Source organism: Triticum aestivum, chromosome 3A (assembly GCF_018294505.1).
Source record: "Triticum aestivum cultivar Chinese Spring chromosome 3A, IWGSC CS RefSeq v2.1, whole genome shotgun sequence".
NCBI lineage: Eukaryota > Viridiplantae > Streptophyta > Magnoliopsida > Poales > Poaceae > Triticum > Triticum aestivum.
The window spans coordinates 381091416-381104641 of NC_057800.1; positions in this window are offsets into that span (position 1 = coordinate 381091416).

Below are 13226 nucleotides of genomic sequence, written 5' to 3' on the forward strand. Positions count from 1 at the left end.
AAAATTGTGCTTAAGTAGAGGACGTTGTTCAAAGAAAATCTTATCTATTTCATTTCTTTCATGCATATGTGAATCATTCTCATGGTCTAATAAATATTGTTCTAAAGGATCAGTAGGTGGAACAACAATAGAAGCAAGACCAATTATTTCATCCTTACTAGGAAATTCTTTTTCATGATGAATTCTACTAAACTTGGAAAAATTAAACTCATGAGACTCATCACCAAAGCTAACACCAACAGTTTGTTTCTTACAATCTATCTTAGCATTAACTATGTTCAAGAAAGGTCTACCAAAGATATGGGTGAAAAGTCATCTTGTGGGGAACCAAGAACAAGAAAATCAGTAGGGTATTTAATTTTCCCACGCAAGACTTCAACATCTCTAATAATCCCAATTGGTGATATGGTGTCTCTATTGGCAAGTTTAATAGTAACATCTATTTCTTCTATCTCAGCATGTGCTATGTCTTTCATGATTTCTTCATATAAAGTGTAATAGAATAGCACTCACACTAGCACCCATGTCATATAAACCATGATAATAGTGATCTCCTATTTTAACTAAAATAATAGGCATGCCAACCACATGTCTATGTTTATCTCTTTTGTCAGGTTTAGCAATTCTAGCAGCTTCTTCAGAGAAGTAAATAACATGCCCATCGATATCTTCTTCTAAGAGATCTTTAACCACAGCAATATAGGTTCAACTTTAATTTGTTCATGATGTTTAGGTGTTCTAATATAACTTTTGTTAACCACAGTTGAAACTTTAGCATGTTCCTTTATCCTAACAGGGAAAGGTGGTTTCTCAATATAAGCAGAGGGAACAACTGGATCAACATATAAAGTATAGTTTCTTCTTTAATTGGCACTGGTTCTTTAATTTCTTTTTTAATTGGCATTGGTTCTTTAATTTCTTCTTTAATAGGTGGGTGATATTTAAACTACTTCTCCTTAGGGAGTTCAACATGAGTAGCAAATGATTCACAAAAGGAGGCTACTATCACAGAGTCAAGTCCGTATTTAGTGCTAAACTTTTGAAAAGCATCGGTATCCATAAAAGATTTAACACAATCATATTTAATTTTAATACCTAACTCTTTACCTTTGTCGAGTTCCCAATCTCCAGAGTTGCCTTTAATTCTTTCCAAAAGATCCCACCGGAATTCAATAGTCTTCTTCATAAATGAACCAGCACAAGAAGTATCAAGCATGGTTTGATCATTACGACAAAGCCGAGCATAAAAATTCTAAACAATAATTTCTCTTGAGAGCTCATGATTGGAGCATGAATATAACACTGACTTAAGACTCCCCCAAGATAGAGCAATACTTTATCCTTCACGAGGCGAAAAATTTTATATATAATTCCGATCACAATGAACTAGATGCATAGGATAAATTTTTTGGTGGAACTCCAATTTCAAACGATTCCAATTCCATGATCCAATATCATCACATAGCCTATACCATGCCAATGATTTTCCCTTCAAAGGTAAAGGGAAAACTTTTTTCATCACTTCATCCCTGGGTAAACATGCAATCTTAAACAATCCACAAATTTGTTCCCCATATAACAAGTGCAGATCAGGATATTCGGTTCCATCTCCTGCATAAGGATTAGCTAGCGGTTGTTCTATAATATCTGAAGGAATTTCATATTCAATATTTTCAGTAGGTGCAGTAGGTCGAGGGGTGGCTAATTGTGGTTTCGGATGAGGTGAAGATACCCCGAACAAACCCCTCAAAGGATTGTTTTCCATAGTAACAAGTGACAATAAATTTCAGCACACTATATAAATGTTTCTTTACCAAATTCCACTTACCAAAGGCGCTTCACTCCCCGGCAACGGCGCCAGAAAATAGTCTTGATGACCCACAAGTATAGGGGATCAATTGTAGCTCTTTTCGATAAGTAAGAGTGTCGAACCCAACGAGGAGCGGAAGGAAATGACAAGTATTTTCAGGTAAGGTATTGTCTGCAAGTGTTGAAATTGTAGCTAGCGGAGTAGTTTGATAGCAAGATAATTTGTAACGAGAAAGTAACGATAATAGTAGAAAAAGTGCAACAAGGTAGCACAATCCTTTTGAGGCAAAGGACAGGCCAAAACGGTCTCTTATGATAAGCAAAGAGTTCTTGAGGGTACACGGGAGTTTCATCTAGTCACTTTCATCATGTTGGTTCGATTTGTGTTCCCTACTTTGATAATTTGGTATGTGGGTGGACCGGTGCTTAGGTGCTATTCTTACTTGAACAAACCTCCTACTTATGATTAACCCTCCCGCAAGCATCCGCAACTACGAGAAAAGTATTAAGAATAAATTCTACCCATAGCATTAATCTTTTGGATCCAATCGGTCCCATACGAAATAGCGCATAAACTGGGGTTTAAGATTCGGTCACTCTTGCAACCCACCATCTAATTTATACTCCACAATGCATTCCCATAGGCCCAAATATGGTGAAGTGTCATGTAGTCGACATTCACATGACACCAATAAGGGAATAACAACATACATACTATCAAAATATCGAACACATATCAAGTTCACATGATTACTTGCAACATGATTTCTCCTGTGACCTCAAGAACGAAGGTAACTACTCACAAATAATAATCATGCTCAAGATCGGAGGGGTATTAAATAGAATAATGGATCTGAACATATAATCTTCCACCAAATAAACCATATAGTAATCAACTACAAGATGTAATCAACACTACTAGTCACCCACAAGCACCAATCTATAGTTCCAGTAACAAGATTGAACACAAGAGATGAACTAGGGTTTGAGAGGAGATGGTGCTGTTGAAGATGTTGATGGAGATTGACCTCCCGAAGATGGGAGAATTGTTGGTGATGATGATGACGTTGATTCCCCCCCCCCCTCGAGAGGGAAGTTCCCTCGGCGGAATCGCTCCGCCGGAGGGAAAAAGTGCTCCTTCCCAAGTTCCGCCTTGAGACAGCGATGCTCCGTACCGAAACTCCTCTCTTTATTTTTCGTAGGTCAAAAGGACTTATATACCAAAAGATGGGCACTGGATGTGGGCCGAGGAGGCCACAACCCACCAGGGCACGCCTGGGGGGCCTGGCGCGCCTAGGTGGGTTGTGCCCACCTGGTGGGCCCCCTCTGGTGGTTATTGGCTCTAGTATTTATTAAATATTCCATAAAAAATCTCTGTGAAGTTTCAACTTATTTGGAGTTGTGCAGAATAGGTAGCCTAATGTAGCTTTTTCAGGTCCAGATTTCCAGCTGTCAGAATTCTCCCTCTTCGTGTGTTCCTTGAAAATTATGAGAGAAGATGCATTAGAATTACTCCAAAAGCATTATTATGGATATAAAAATTATAAATAATAGTAAGAAAACATGATGCAAAATAGATGTATCAGGACATTAATAGGCCGATGAGTATAATGGGCTTGTTTCTATCGACATGCATAATAGGTCGTTAATGGGTCGTATTTGATGACGCTATGAAAACGGCCCAACGGATTAACGGGCCACAAACGGATCGCCTTTAACCACGGGTTAAATTTTTCCCTGATACGTCCATTTTGCATCATGCTTTTATATCGATATTTATTGCATTATGGGTTGTTATTACACATTATGTCACAATACTTATGCCTATTCTCTCTTATTTTACAAGGTTTACATAAAGAGGGAGAATGCCGGCAGTTGGGATTCTAGGCTGGAAAAGGAGCAAATATTAGAGACCTATTTTGCACAACTCCAAAAGTCCTGAAACTTCAGGGAAGTTATTTCCAGAATATTAAAAAAATACCGAGCGCAAGAAGTTCCAGAGGGGGGCCACACCCTAGCAACGAGGGTGGGGGTGCGCCCTACCCCTTGGGTGCCCCCTACCTCGTGGGCCCCCTGGTGGCCCTCCGATGCCCATCTTCTGCTATATGGAGTCTTTCCTCGAGGAAAAAATCATAAGCAAGCTTTCGGGAAGAGACTCCACCGCCACGAGGCAGAACCTTGGCGGAACCAATCTAGGGCTCTGGCGGAGCTGTTCTGCCAGGGAAACTTCCCTCCGGGAGGGGGAAATCATCACCAACGATCCTCTCATCGGGAGGGGGTCAATCTCCATCAAAATCTTCACCAGCACCATCTCCTCTCAAACCCTAGTTCATCTCTTGTATCCAATCTTTGTATCCAAACCTCAGATTGGTACCTGTGGGTTGCTAGTAGTGTTGATTACTCCTTGTAGTTGATGCTAGTTGGTTTACTTGGTGGAAGATCATATGTTCAGATCCATTATGCATATTAATACCCCTCTAATTATGAACATGAATATGCTTTGTGAGTAGTTATGTTTGTTCCTGAGGACATGGGAGAAGTCTTGATATTAGTAGTCATGTGAATTTGGTATTCGTTTGATGTTTTGATGAGATGTATGTTGTCATCCCTCTAGTGGTGTCATGTGAACGTCAACTACATGACACTTTACCATTGTTTGGGCCTAGAGATGGCACTGGGAAGTAATAAGTAGATGATGGGTTGCTGGAGTGACAGAAGCTTAAACCCTAGTTTATGTGTTGCTTTGTAAGGGGCTGATTTGGATCCATATGTTTCATGCTATGGTTAGGTTTACCTTAATACTTCTGTTGTAGTTGCGGATGCTTGCAATAGGGGTTAATCATAAGTGGGATGCTTGTACAAGTAAGGGCAGTACCCAAGCACCGGTCCACCCACATATCAGATTATCAAAGTACCGAACGTGAATCATATGATCGTGATGAAAACTAGCTTGACGATAATTCCCATGTGTCCTCGGGAGCGCTTTACATCATATAAGAGTTTGTCCAGGCTTGTCCTTTGATAAAAAGGGATTGGGACATCTTGCTGCACCATATTTACCTTTATTACTTGCTACTCGTTACAAATTACCTTATCACAAAACTATCTGTTACCAATAATTTCAGTGCTTGCAGAGAATACCTTACTAAAAACTGCTTATCATTTCCTTCTGCTCCTCGTTGGGTTCGACACTCTTACTTATCGAAAAGCTACAATAGATCCCCTACACTTGTGGGTCATCAAGACTCTTTTCTGGTGCCGTTGCCGGGGAATGAAGCGCCTTTGGTAGGTGGAATTTGCTAAGGAAAAAATTATATAGTGTGCTGAAATTTACTGTCACTTGTTACTATGGAAACTAATCCTTTGTGGGGCTTGTTCGGGGTATCTTCACCCCGACCGGTAGAGCAAATAGTTGCTCCTCAACCTACTCAACCTACTGAAAATGAAAATGTTTACTTTGAAATTCCTTCGGGTATGATAGAGAAACTGCTAGCTAATCCTTTTGCAGGAGATGGAACATTGCATCCCGACTTACACTTAATCTATGTGGATGAAGTTTGTGGATTATTTAAGCTTGCAGGTATGCCCGATGATGTTATCAAGAAGAAGGTCTTCCCTTTATCTTTGAAGGGATATGCATTGACATGGTATAGGCTATGTGATGATATGGGATCATGGGACTACAAATGGTTGAAATTGGAATTCCATCAGAAGTTTTATCCTATGCATCTTATTCATCGTGATCGTAATTATATATATAATTTTTGGCCTCGCGAAGGAGAAAGCATCGCTCAAGCTTGGGGGAGGCTTAAGTCAATGTTATATTAATGCCCCAATCATGAGCTCTCAAGAGAAATGATTATTCAAAAAATTTATGCTCGGCTTTCTGACAATAATCGCTCCATGCTCGATACTTCTTGTACTGGTTCCTTTATGATGAAGACTATTGAATACAAATGGAATTTATTGGAGAGAATTAAACGCAACTCTGAAGATTGGGATCTCGACGAAGGTAAGGAGTTAGGTATAACACCTAAGTTTGATTGTGTTAAATCCTTTATGGATACCAATGTTTTCCGTAAATTTAGCACTAAATATGGACTTGACTCTGAGATAGTAGCTTCTTTCTGTGAATCCTTTGCTACTCATGTTGATCTCCCTAAGGATAAGTGGTTTAAATATAATCCTCCCATTGAAGTAAAAATAGTTGCACCTATTAAAGTTGAAGAAAAGTCTATCACTTATAATGATCCTATTGTTCCTACTGCTTATGTTGAGAAACCTCCTTTCCCTGTTAGAATAAAGAATCATGCTAAAGCTTCAACTGTGGTCAACAAAAGTAATATTAAGACACCTAAACCCCCTGAGCAAGTAAAAGTTGAACCTAATGTTGCTATGGTTAAAGATCTCTTGGCCGATAATATTGATGGGCAGGTTATTTACTTCTGCGATGAGACTGCTAGAATTGCTAAACCTGGTGCTAAAGATAAACATAGACCTGTCGTAGGCATGCCTATTATTTCTGTTAAAATAGGAGATCATTGTTATCTTGGATTGTGTGATATGGGTGCTAGTGCTAGTGCAATACCTATTTCCTTATAGAAAGAAATTATGCATGATATTGCACCAGCTGAAATAGAAGGTATTGATGTTACCATTAAGCTTTCTAATAGAGATACTATTTCACCAATTGGAATTGTTAGAGACGTTGAAGTCTTGTGTGGGAAGGCTAAATATCCTGCAGATTTTCTTGTTCTTTGTTCCCCTCAAGATAGTTTTTGTCCCATTATATTTGGCAGACCCTTCTTGAATACTGTCAATACTAAGATAGATTGCAATAAGGATATTGTTTCTGTTGGTTTAGTGGATATGTCTCATAAGTTTAAATTTTCTAAATTTCGTAGACAACCCCATGATAAAGAACTGCCTAGTAAAGATGAAATCATTGGTCTTGATTCTATTGCTGTGCCTCCTACTGATCCATTAGAACAATACTTGCTAGACCATGAAAATGATATGTTTATGAATGAAAGAAGGGAAATAGATGAAGTATTCTTTAAACAGGGACCTATTCTGAAACACAACTTGCCTGTTGAAATCCTAGGGGATCCTCCTCCACCCAAGGGTGATCCCGTGTTTGAGCTTAAACCATTACCTGATACTCTTAAATATGCTTATCTTGATGAAAAGAAAATATATCATGTTATTATTAGTGCTAACCTTTCAGAGAACGAGGAAGAGAAATTATTGAAAACTTTGAAGAAGCACCGTGCTGCTATTGGATATACTCTTGATGATCTTAAGGGCATTAGTCCCACTCTATGTCAACACAAAATAAATTTGGAGGAAGACGCCAAACCAGTTATTGATCATCAACGACGGCTGGATTCTAAGATGAAAGAAGTGGTAAGAAAGGAAATATTAAAGCTCCTTGAGGCAGGTATAATTTATCCCGTTGTTGATAGTCAGTGGGTAAGTCCTGTCCATTGTGTCCCTAAGAAGGGAGGTATTACTGTTGTTCCTAATGATAAAGATGAATTGATCCCGCAAAGAATTATTATAGGTTATAGGATGGTAATTGATTTCCAGAAATTAAATAAGGCTACTAAGGGAGTCCTGGATTAGGGGGTGTCCGGATGGCCGGACTATACCTTCAGCTGGACTCCTGGACTACGAAGATACAAGATTGGAGACTTCGTCCCGTGTCCGGAAGGGACTTTCCTTGGCGTGGAAGGCAAGCTTGGCGATACAGATATACAGATCTCCTACCATTGTAACCGACTGTATGTAACCCTAACCCTCTCCGTTGTCTATATAAACCGGAGGGTTTTAGTCCGTAGGACAACATACAGAACAACAATCATACCATAGGCTAGCTTCTAGGGTTTAGCCTCTCTGATCTCGTGGTAGATCTACTCTTGTACTACCCATATCATCAATATTAATCTAGCAGGACGTAGGGTTTTACCTCCATCAAGAGGGCCCGAACCTGGGTAAAACTTCGTGTCCCTTGCCTCTTGTTACCATCCGGCCTAGACGCACAGTTCGGGACCCCCTACCCGAGATCCGCCGGTTTTGACACCGACATTGGTGCTTTCAATGAGAGTTCCTCTGTGTCGTCACCGTCAGGCTTGATGGCTCCTACTATCATCAATAGCGATGCAGTCCAGGGTGAGACCTTCCTCACCGGACAGATCTTCGTCTTCGGCGGCTTCGCACTGCAGGCCAATTCACCTGGCCGTCTGGAGCAGATCGAAAGCTATGCCCCTGGCCGTCAGGTCAGATTTGGAAGTTTAAACTACAGGGCTGACATCCACCGGGACTTGATCTTCGACGGATCCGAGTCACCGCTGAGCGCGCCGCACTGTCACGATGAGCATGATCTAGCTCTGCCGCCGAACAGTTCCCTGGAGGCCGCACCCGCATCGGCTTCGACCCTTAATTTGGAGCCAACTGCGCCGATCGAGGACGGGTGGCTGGACGCCGCCTCGGGGGTTGCGATCCCAACGGCGATCGAGCCAAACACTAGCCCCGTACTCCGCGAGACTCGTAACTCCAAGGAGCCGGACTCCTCCCCGGACTCCGAACCCTCCGCGCCCCTACCGATCAAATCCGATTGGGCGCCGATCACGGAGTTTACTGCCGCGGACATCTTTCAGCACTCGCCTTTCGGCGATATTCTGAAGACACTAAAGTCTCTCTCTTTATCAGGAGAGCCCTGGCCGGACTACGGTCAGCAAGGTTGGGATACGGACGACGAAGAAATTCAAATCCCACCCACCACCCACTTTGTAGCCACTGTCGACGATTTAATCGACATGCTCAACTTCGACTCCGGAGATATCAACGGCATGGACGCCGATGCAGGAGACGATGAAGAACCAGCGCCTATTGAGCCCTGGAAGGCCACCTCGTCATATGACGTATACATGGTGGACACACCAAAAGATGACGACGAGGAGCGGAAGGACGCACCGAAGGCTTGTTCCCTCGAAAAGCAGTCAAAGCGGCAACGCAAGCGCCGCCCCAAATCCCGCCTCGACAGAAATAACGATCACACAGACCCAGCACTGGAGCAGGGCGAACCGCTGCCGGACAATGGCAATCCGGATAATCAAGCTGAACAAACAAATTCTATCAAGGATAATAGTCTGGATGTAACGTCGGACAGGCACCCGGAGGAGCAGAATGCCCGTAAAAGGCTTGTTGCCACTACGAGGAGTCTTAAAAAGCAGAAGCAAAGGCTCAAGGCTGCGCAAGACACACTCCAAATCAGATGGAGTAAAATACTCAACACAGCAGCGAGGTACGACGACAATCGCCCCTCCAAGAGCTACCCAAAGAGGAAGCTGCTACCTAAATTCGATGAGGAGGCCTCAGACCCTCCACAACCAAACATCAAAGCAGCCACCCGGCCGGATAGACGACCCCTCTACCAACACAGAGCAGCATACAACGCCACTCACAATACAACACGCGACCCATGCGAGGGCTCGCACCCAAATGACGACGCAACAAGATCCATCTATGGACCACGCAAGCGCGCCCCAGCATATAATGCAACACAACAAACATCTGAATAACGCGGTACACCCAACTACAGGGGTGCCGCACACCCCCTATGTTTCACCGATGAGGTGTTGGACCATGAATTTCCAGAGGGATTCAAACCCGTAAACATAGAGGCATACGACGGAACAACAGACCCTAGGGTCTGGATTGAGGACTACATCCTTCATATCCATATGGCTCGTGGAGATGATCTCCACGCCATTAAGTACTTACCCCTCAAGCTCAAAGGGCTAGCTCGTCACTGGCTTAAAGGCCTCCCCGAAAGCTCCATTGGGAGTTGGGAAGAGCTCGAAGACGCCTTTCGGGAAAATTTTCAAGGGACTTATGTCCGACCTCCGGATGCGGACGATTTGAGTCATATAACTCAACAGCTTGGAGAGTCGGCCCGAAAGCTTTGGAACAGGTCTCTTACTAAAAAGAACCAGATTGTCGATTGTCCAGACGTCGAAGCCTTGGCAGCTTTTAAGCATAGCGTCCGTGACGAATGGCTCACCAGACACCTCGGCCAAAATAAGCCAAGAACGATGGCCGCATTAACAAACCTCATGACCTGCTTTTGCGTGGGTGAGGACAGCTGGCTAGCCAGATGCAGCACCAGCGATCCCAGTACATCTGAAGTTAGAGATGGAAACGGGAAATCACGGCGCAACAGCAATAACAAACGCCGGAATAAAGAAGACAACACGAAGGGCACGGCTGTAAACGTAGGATTCAAAAGCTCTCGGCCAGGTCAGCAAAAGCCGCCCTCTAAAGGCACTAGGGATGAACTGTCCAGCCTCAACAAAATTCTGGACCAAGTATGTCAGATCCATAGCACCCCTGGTAAACCTGCTAATCATACCCACAGAGATTGTTGGGTCTTCAAGCAGTCCGGCAAGCTCAACGCCGTACACAAGGGGGAGGATACACCAAGTGAAGACGAGGACGAGCCTCCCAAGCAAGACACTGGGGAACAAAAGAAATTTCCACCAGAAGTCAAAACAGTAAATGTGTTACACGTGATCAAGGGAAAAAATAATGCGGCACTCCCAGGAAAATATACCCAAGTGCCTGTCGCCGCGAAGTCCTGCCACTGGTCGTCTCAACTGATCACTTTCGACCATCGCGATTACTCAGCAAGTATCCGACGCGCAGGATGGGCTGCCCTGGTATTAGACCCAGTAATTGGCGGATATCACTTCACACGAGTCTTGATGGACGGTGGCAGCAATCTAAACCTAATATATCAGGATACAATCCGCGGGATGGGGTTAGACCCAACAAAAATTTGCCATAGCAATACTACCTTTAAAGGAGTAACGCCAGGCCCAGGGGCTTGTTGTATGGGCTCCCTCCTACTACAAGTTATATTCGGCTCCCCCGATAACTTTCGTCGCGAGCATTTAACCTTCCACATCGCTCCATTCCAAAGTGGCTATCAAGCACTGCTCGGACGCGAAGCTTTCGCTCGCTTCAACGCAATACCACACTACGCCTCCCTGACACTCAAGATGCCCGGTCCACGTGGCATCATTTCAGTGCACATAAATATCAAGCGATTTCTACGCGCCGAAGAGAGTGCGACTGCCTTGGCAGCCGCACACTAAAGGCGCCCGGACCAGCAAAAGCATCCAATAGGTCGTCAAGATCTCAGACACAACTAATCAAGTCCGGCGCCGCTATCTATACCGAATAAACGGTCACACCCTATTTGTCAATACAAGGGGCTCAACACGCGCAGACAAGTGGCAATTTCTTCTCATCTTGAATTGTACATGGTTTCTTTAAAAACTATCTTTTTGCACGACAACTTCTTCACCTAAATTCCTCTCTTTTACAGACGATCATCGTGCTACACCCGTCCAGGATACGGCACAACGGAGACACAGGCGCAGACGTGCAGCAGGGACCCGCTCCAAGGATTCTTTTTAGATTAAGACCCTGCGTAAACCTTTTTTACTATCTCTTGTTGATACATATCCACCATTGCGAACGATGCTGACGTCTTGGCACGTGGCCACGCCAGAACAATGCACGTACCTGGACACAAGGGGTTTCTTACAAAGGCCATTATTTAGGCCCGATTTATACCACAAAGACCAAATACCTTAGGGAGTGTTCGGCGTCGCGAGTTTGGCCCTATATGCATCAGCTCCGAATCATTATCTTTGGTCAAATGTTGGGTTTGCCCGGCTCCTGTGTTTTGGTACCTTACGTTCTGCTTTACCGGCTAAGGTAGCACTAGGAGAACTACTTCGACTGTGCCCTGGTTCATTCGGACGAGCACCTCGGTAGAGAAAGCCGAAAACTGACTGTCATGATATAGCGTGAGACTGGTCAACCACTCGATGACCTGTTGGAATGTTAGAATTCCTCCGCCTTAACGAAGGGCCGTTTTACGGCCAGGCATGTACGCACCCCGGGATCGGGAGAGTGCGGAGCCACCAGGGGCTACTAGATAGCCCCACTGTCAAACTCCTATGGCTAAGTGAAAGTGCTAAAGAATTATAGTCCGGTTGCCTCGCTCGCTGTGCTATCACCTCCTTAATAGGAACAAGGCGTTGGGTTAAGCGTGAACGCGTGTTTTTTGCGAGCACCTCCGCATTATATGCGTGGGGGTTGAAGCCGATGGCTGTAATCTTTCAGGTTATACACATGTATACATAAACGGCCGCCCAGGAGGCATCATATTACTTTCAGGCAAAAGTATAAAAATAGCCTTACAAAATTTATAAAAGCATTTCGCTTACAATGAGATTACATATCACTCAAACATAATATTTTTTTAGCACTGGGTCTCTATCAAACGAGCACCCTCAAGAACTTCTTCAAAGTAGTGCTCAGCAGCCATTCGACCTCTGGCCGAATCCCGCGCTGCAACAGTGGTAACATCCATCTCCGCCCAGTATGCTTTAACACGGGCAAAGGCCATCCGTGAGCCCTCTATGCACGCCGACCTCTTCATCGCATTAATGCGCGGCACCACGTCAAGGAACTGCTGCACCAAGCTGAAATAGTTGTTCGGTTTTGGCCTTTCCGGCCATAGCTGATCCACAACAGACCTCATGGCGAGTCCGGACAACTTATTCAGTTCGGCCCATTCGGATAATTGGTCAGTCAATGAAAGCGGATGCTCGGGAGAATGGAACTATGTCCAAAACAGCTGGTCCAATTCATGGTCCGTTTGACCCTGGAAGTACTTGACCGCATCGGCAGCGCTCACCGCCAAATTCATATACACGTCCTCCGAACTCCACAGCCGATCCAGAGGAGCATACCGTGGAACTCCGAACTTCCTCCGCAACATAAAGGATTTCCCAGCTACAATATCCCCGGCTTCCCGCAGCTCCTCCTTCTTCGCCCTCATAGCAGAGCGGATGTCTTTTCTCGTCGCAGTGGTCTTCTCAAGGTCCGATGCCTTCGCTATGTTTTTCTTTTCAAGAACCCGGCAACAGTCGGCGGCTGCTTTTAATTCTATGGCCATCTTGGCCATCTTATCTCTGCTCTCTCCATGCGCGACCTTCTTGGCTTTCAAGTTCTTCGGCCGCCTTCAAAGCAGCCACATTACCAAACCTCGCTTGTTCCTTGGCTCGGGCAAGTTCTGCCCGCAAGGCTTCAACAGTGGTAGCTCCATCTGCAGTCACAACATATTAAAGATACTGGCATCATGCTGCTCTTACTATGTGGCGTTTACCAGATAATGACACTTACCCTATGCCTCGTCAAGCCTTTTGTTAACACGCTCGATGTCGGCGTCTGCCGCATCCAACTGTCGTTTTAAATGGGAAAAGTCGCTAGTCCGGCTAGCCACCGGAGCTTCCATCACCTGCACATAGAGGCAGTATGGTTATTACCTGGGAATATGA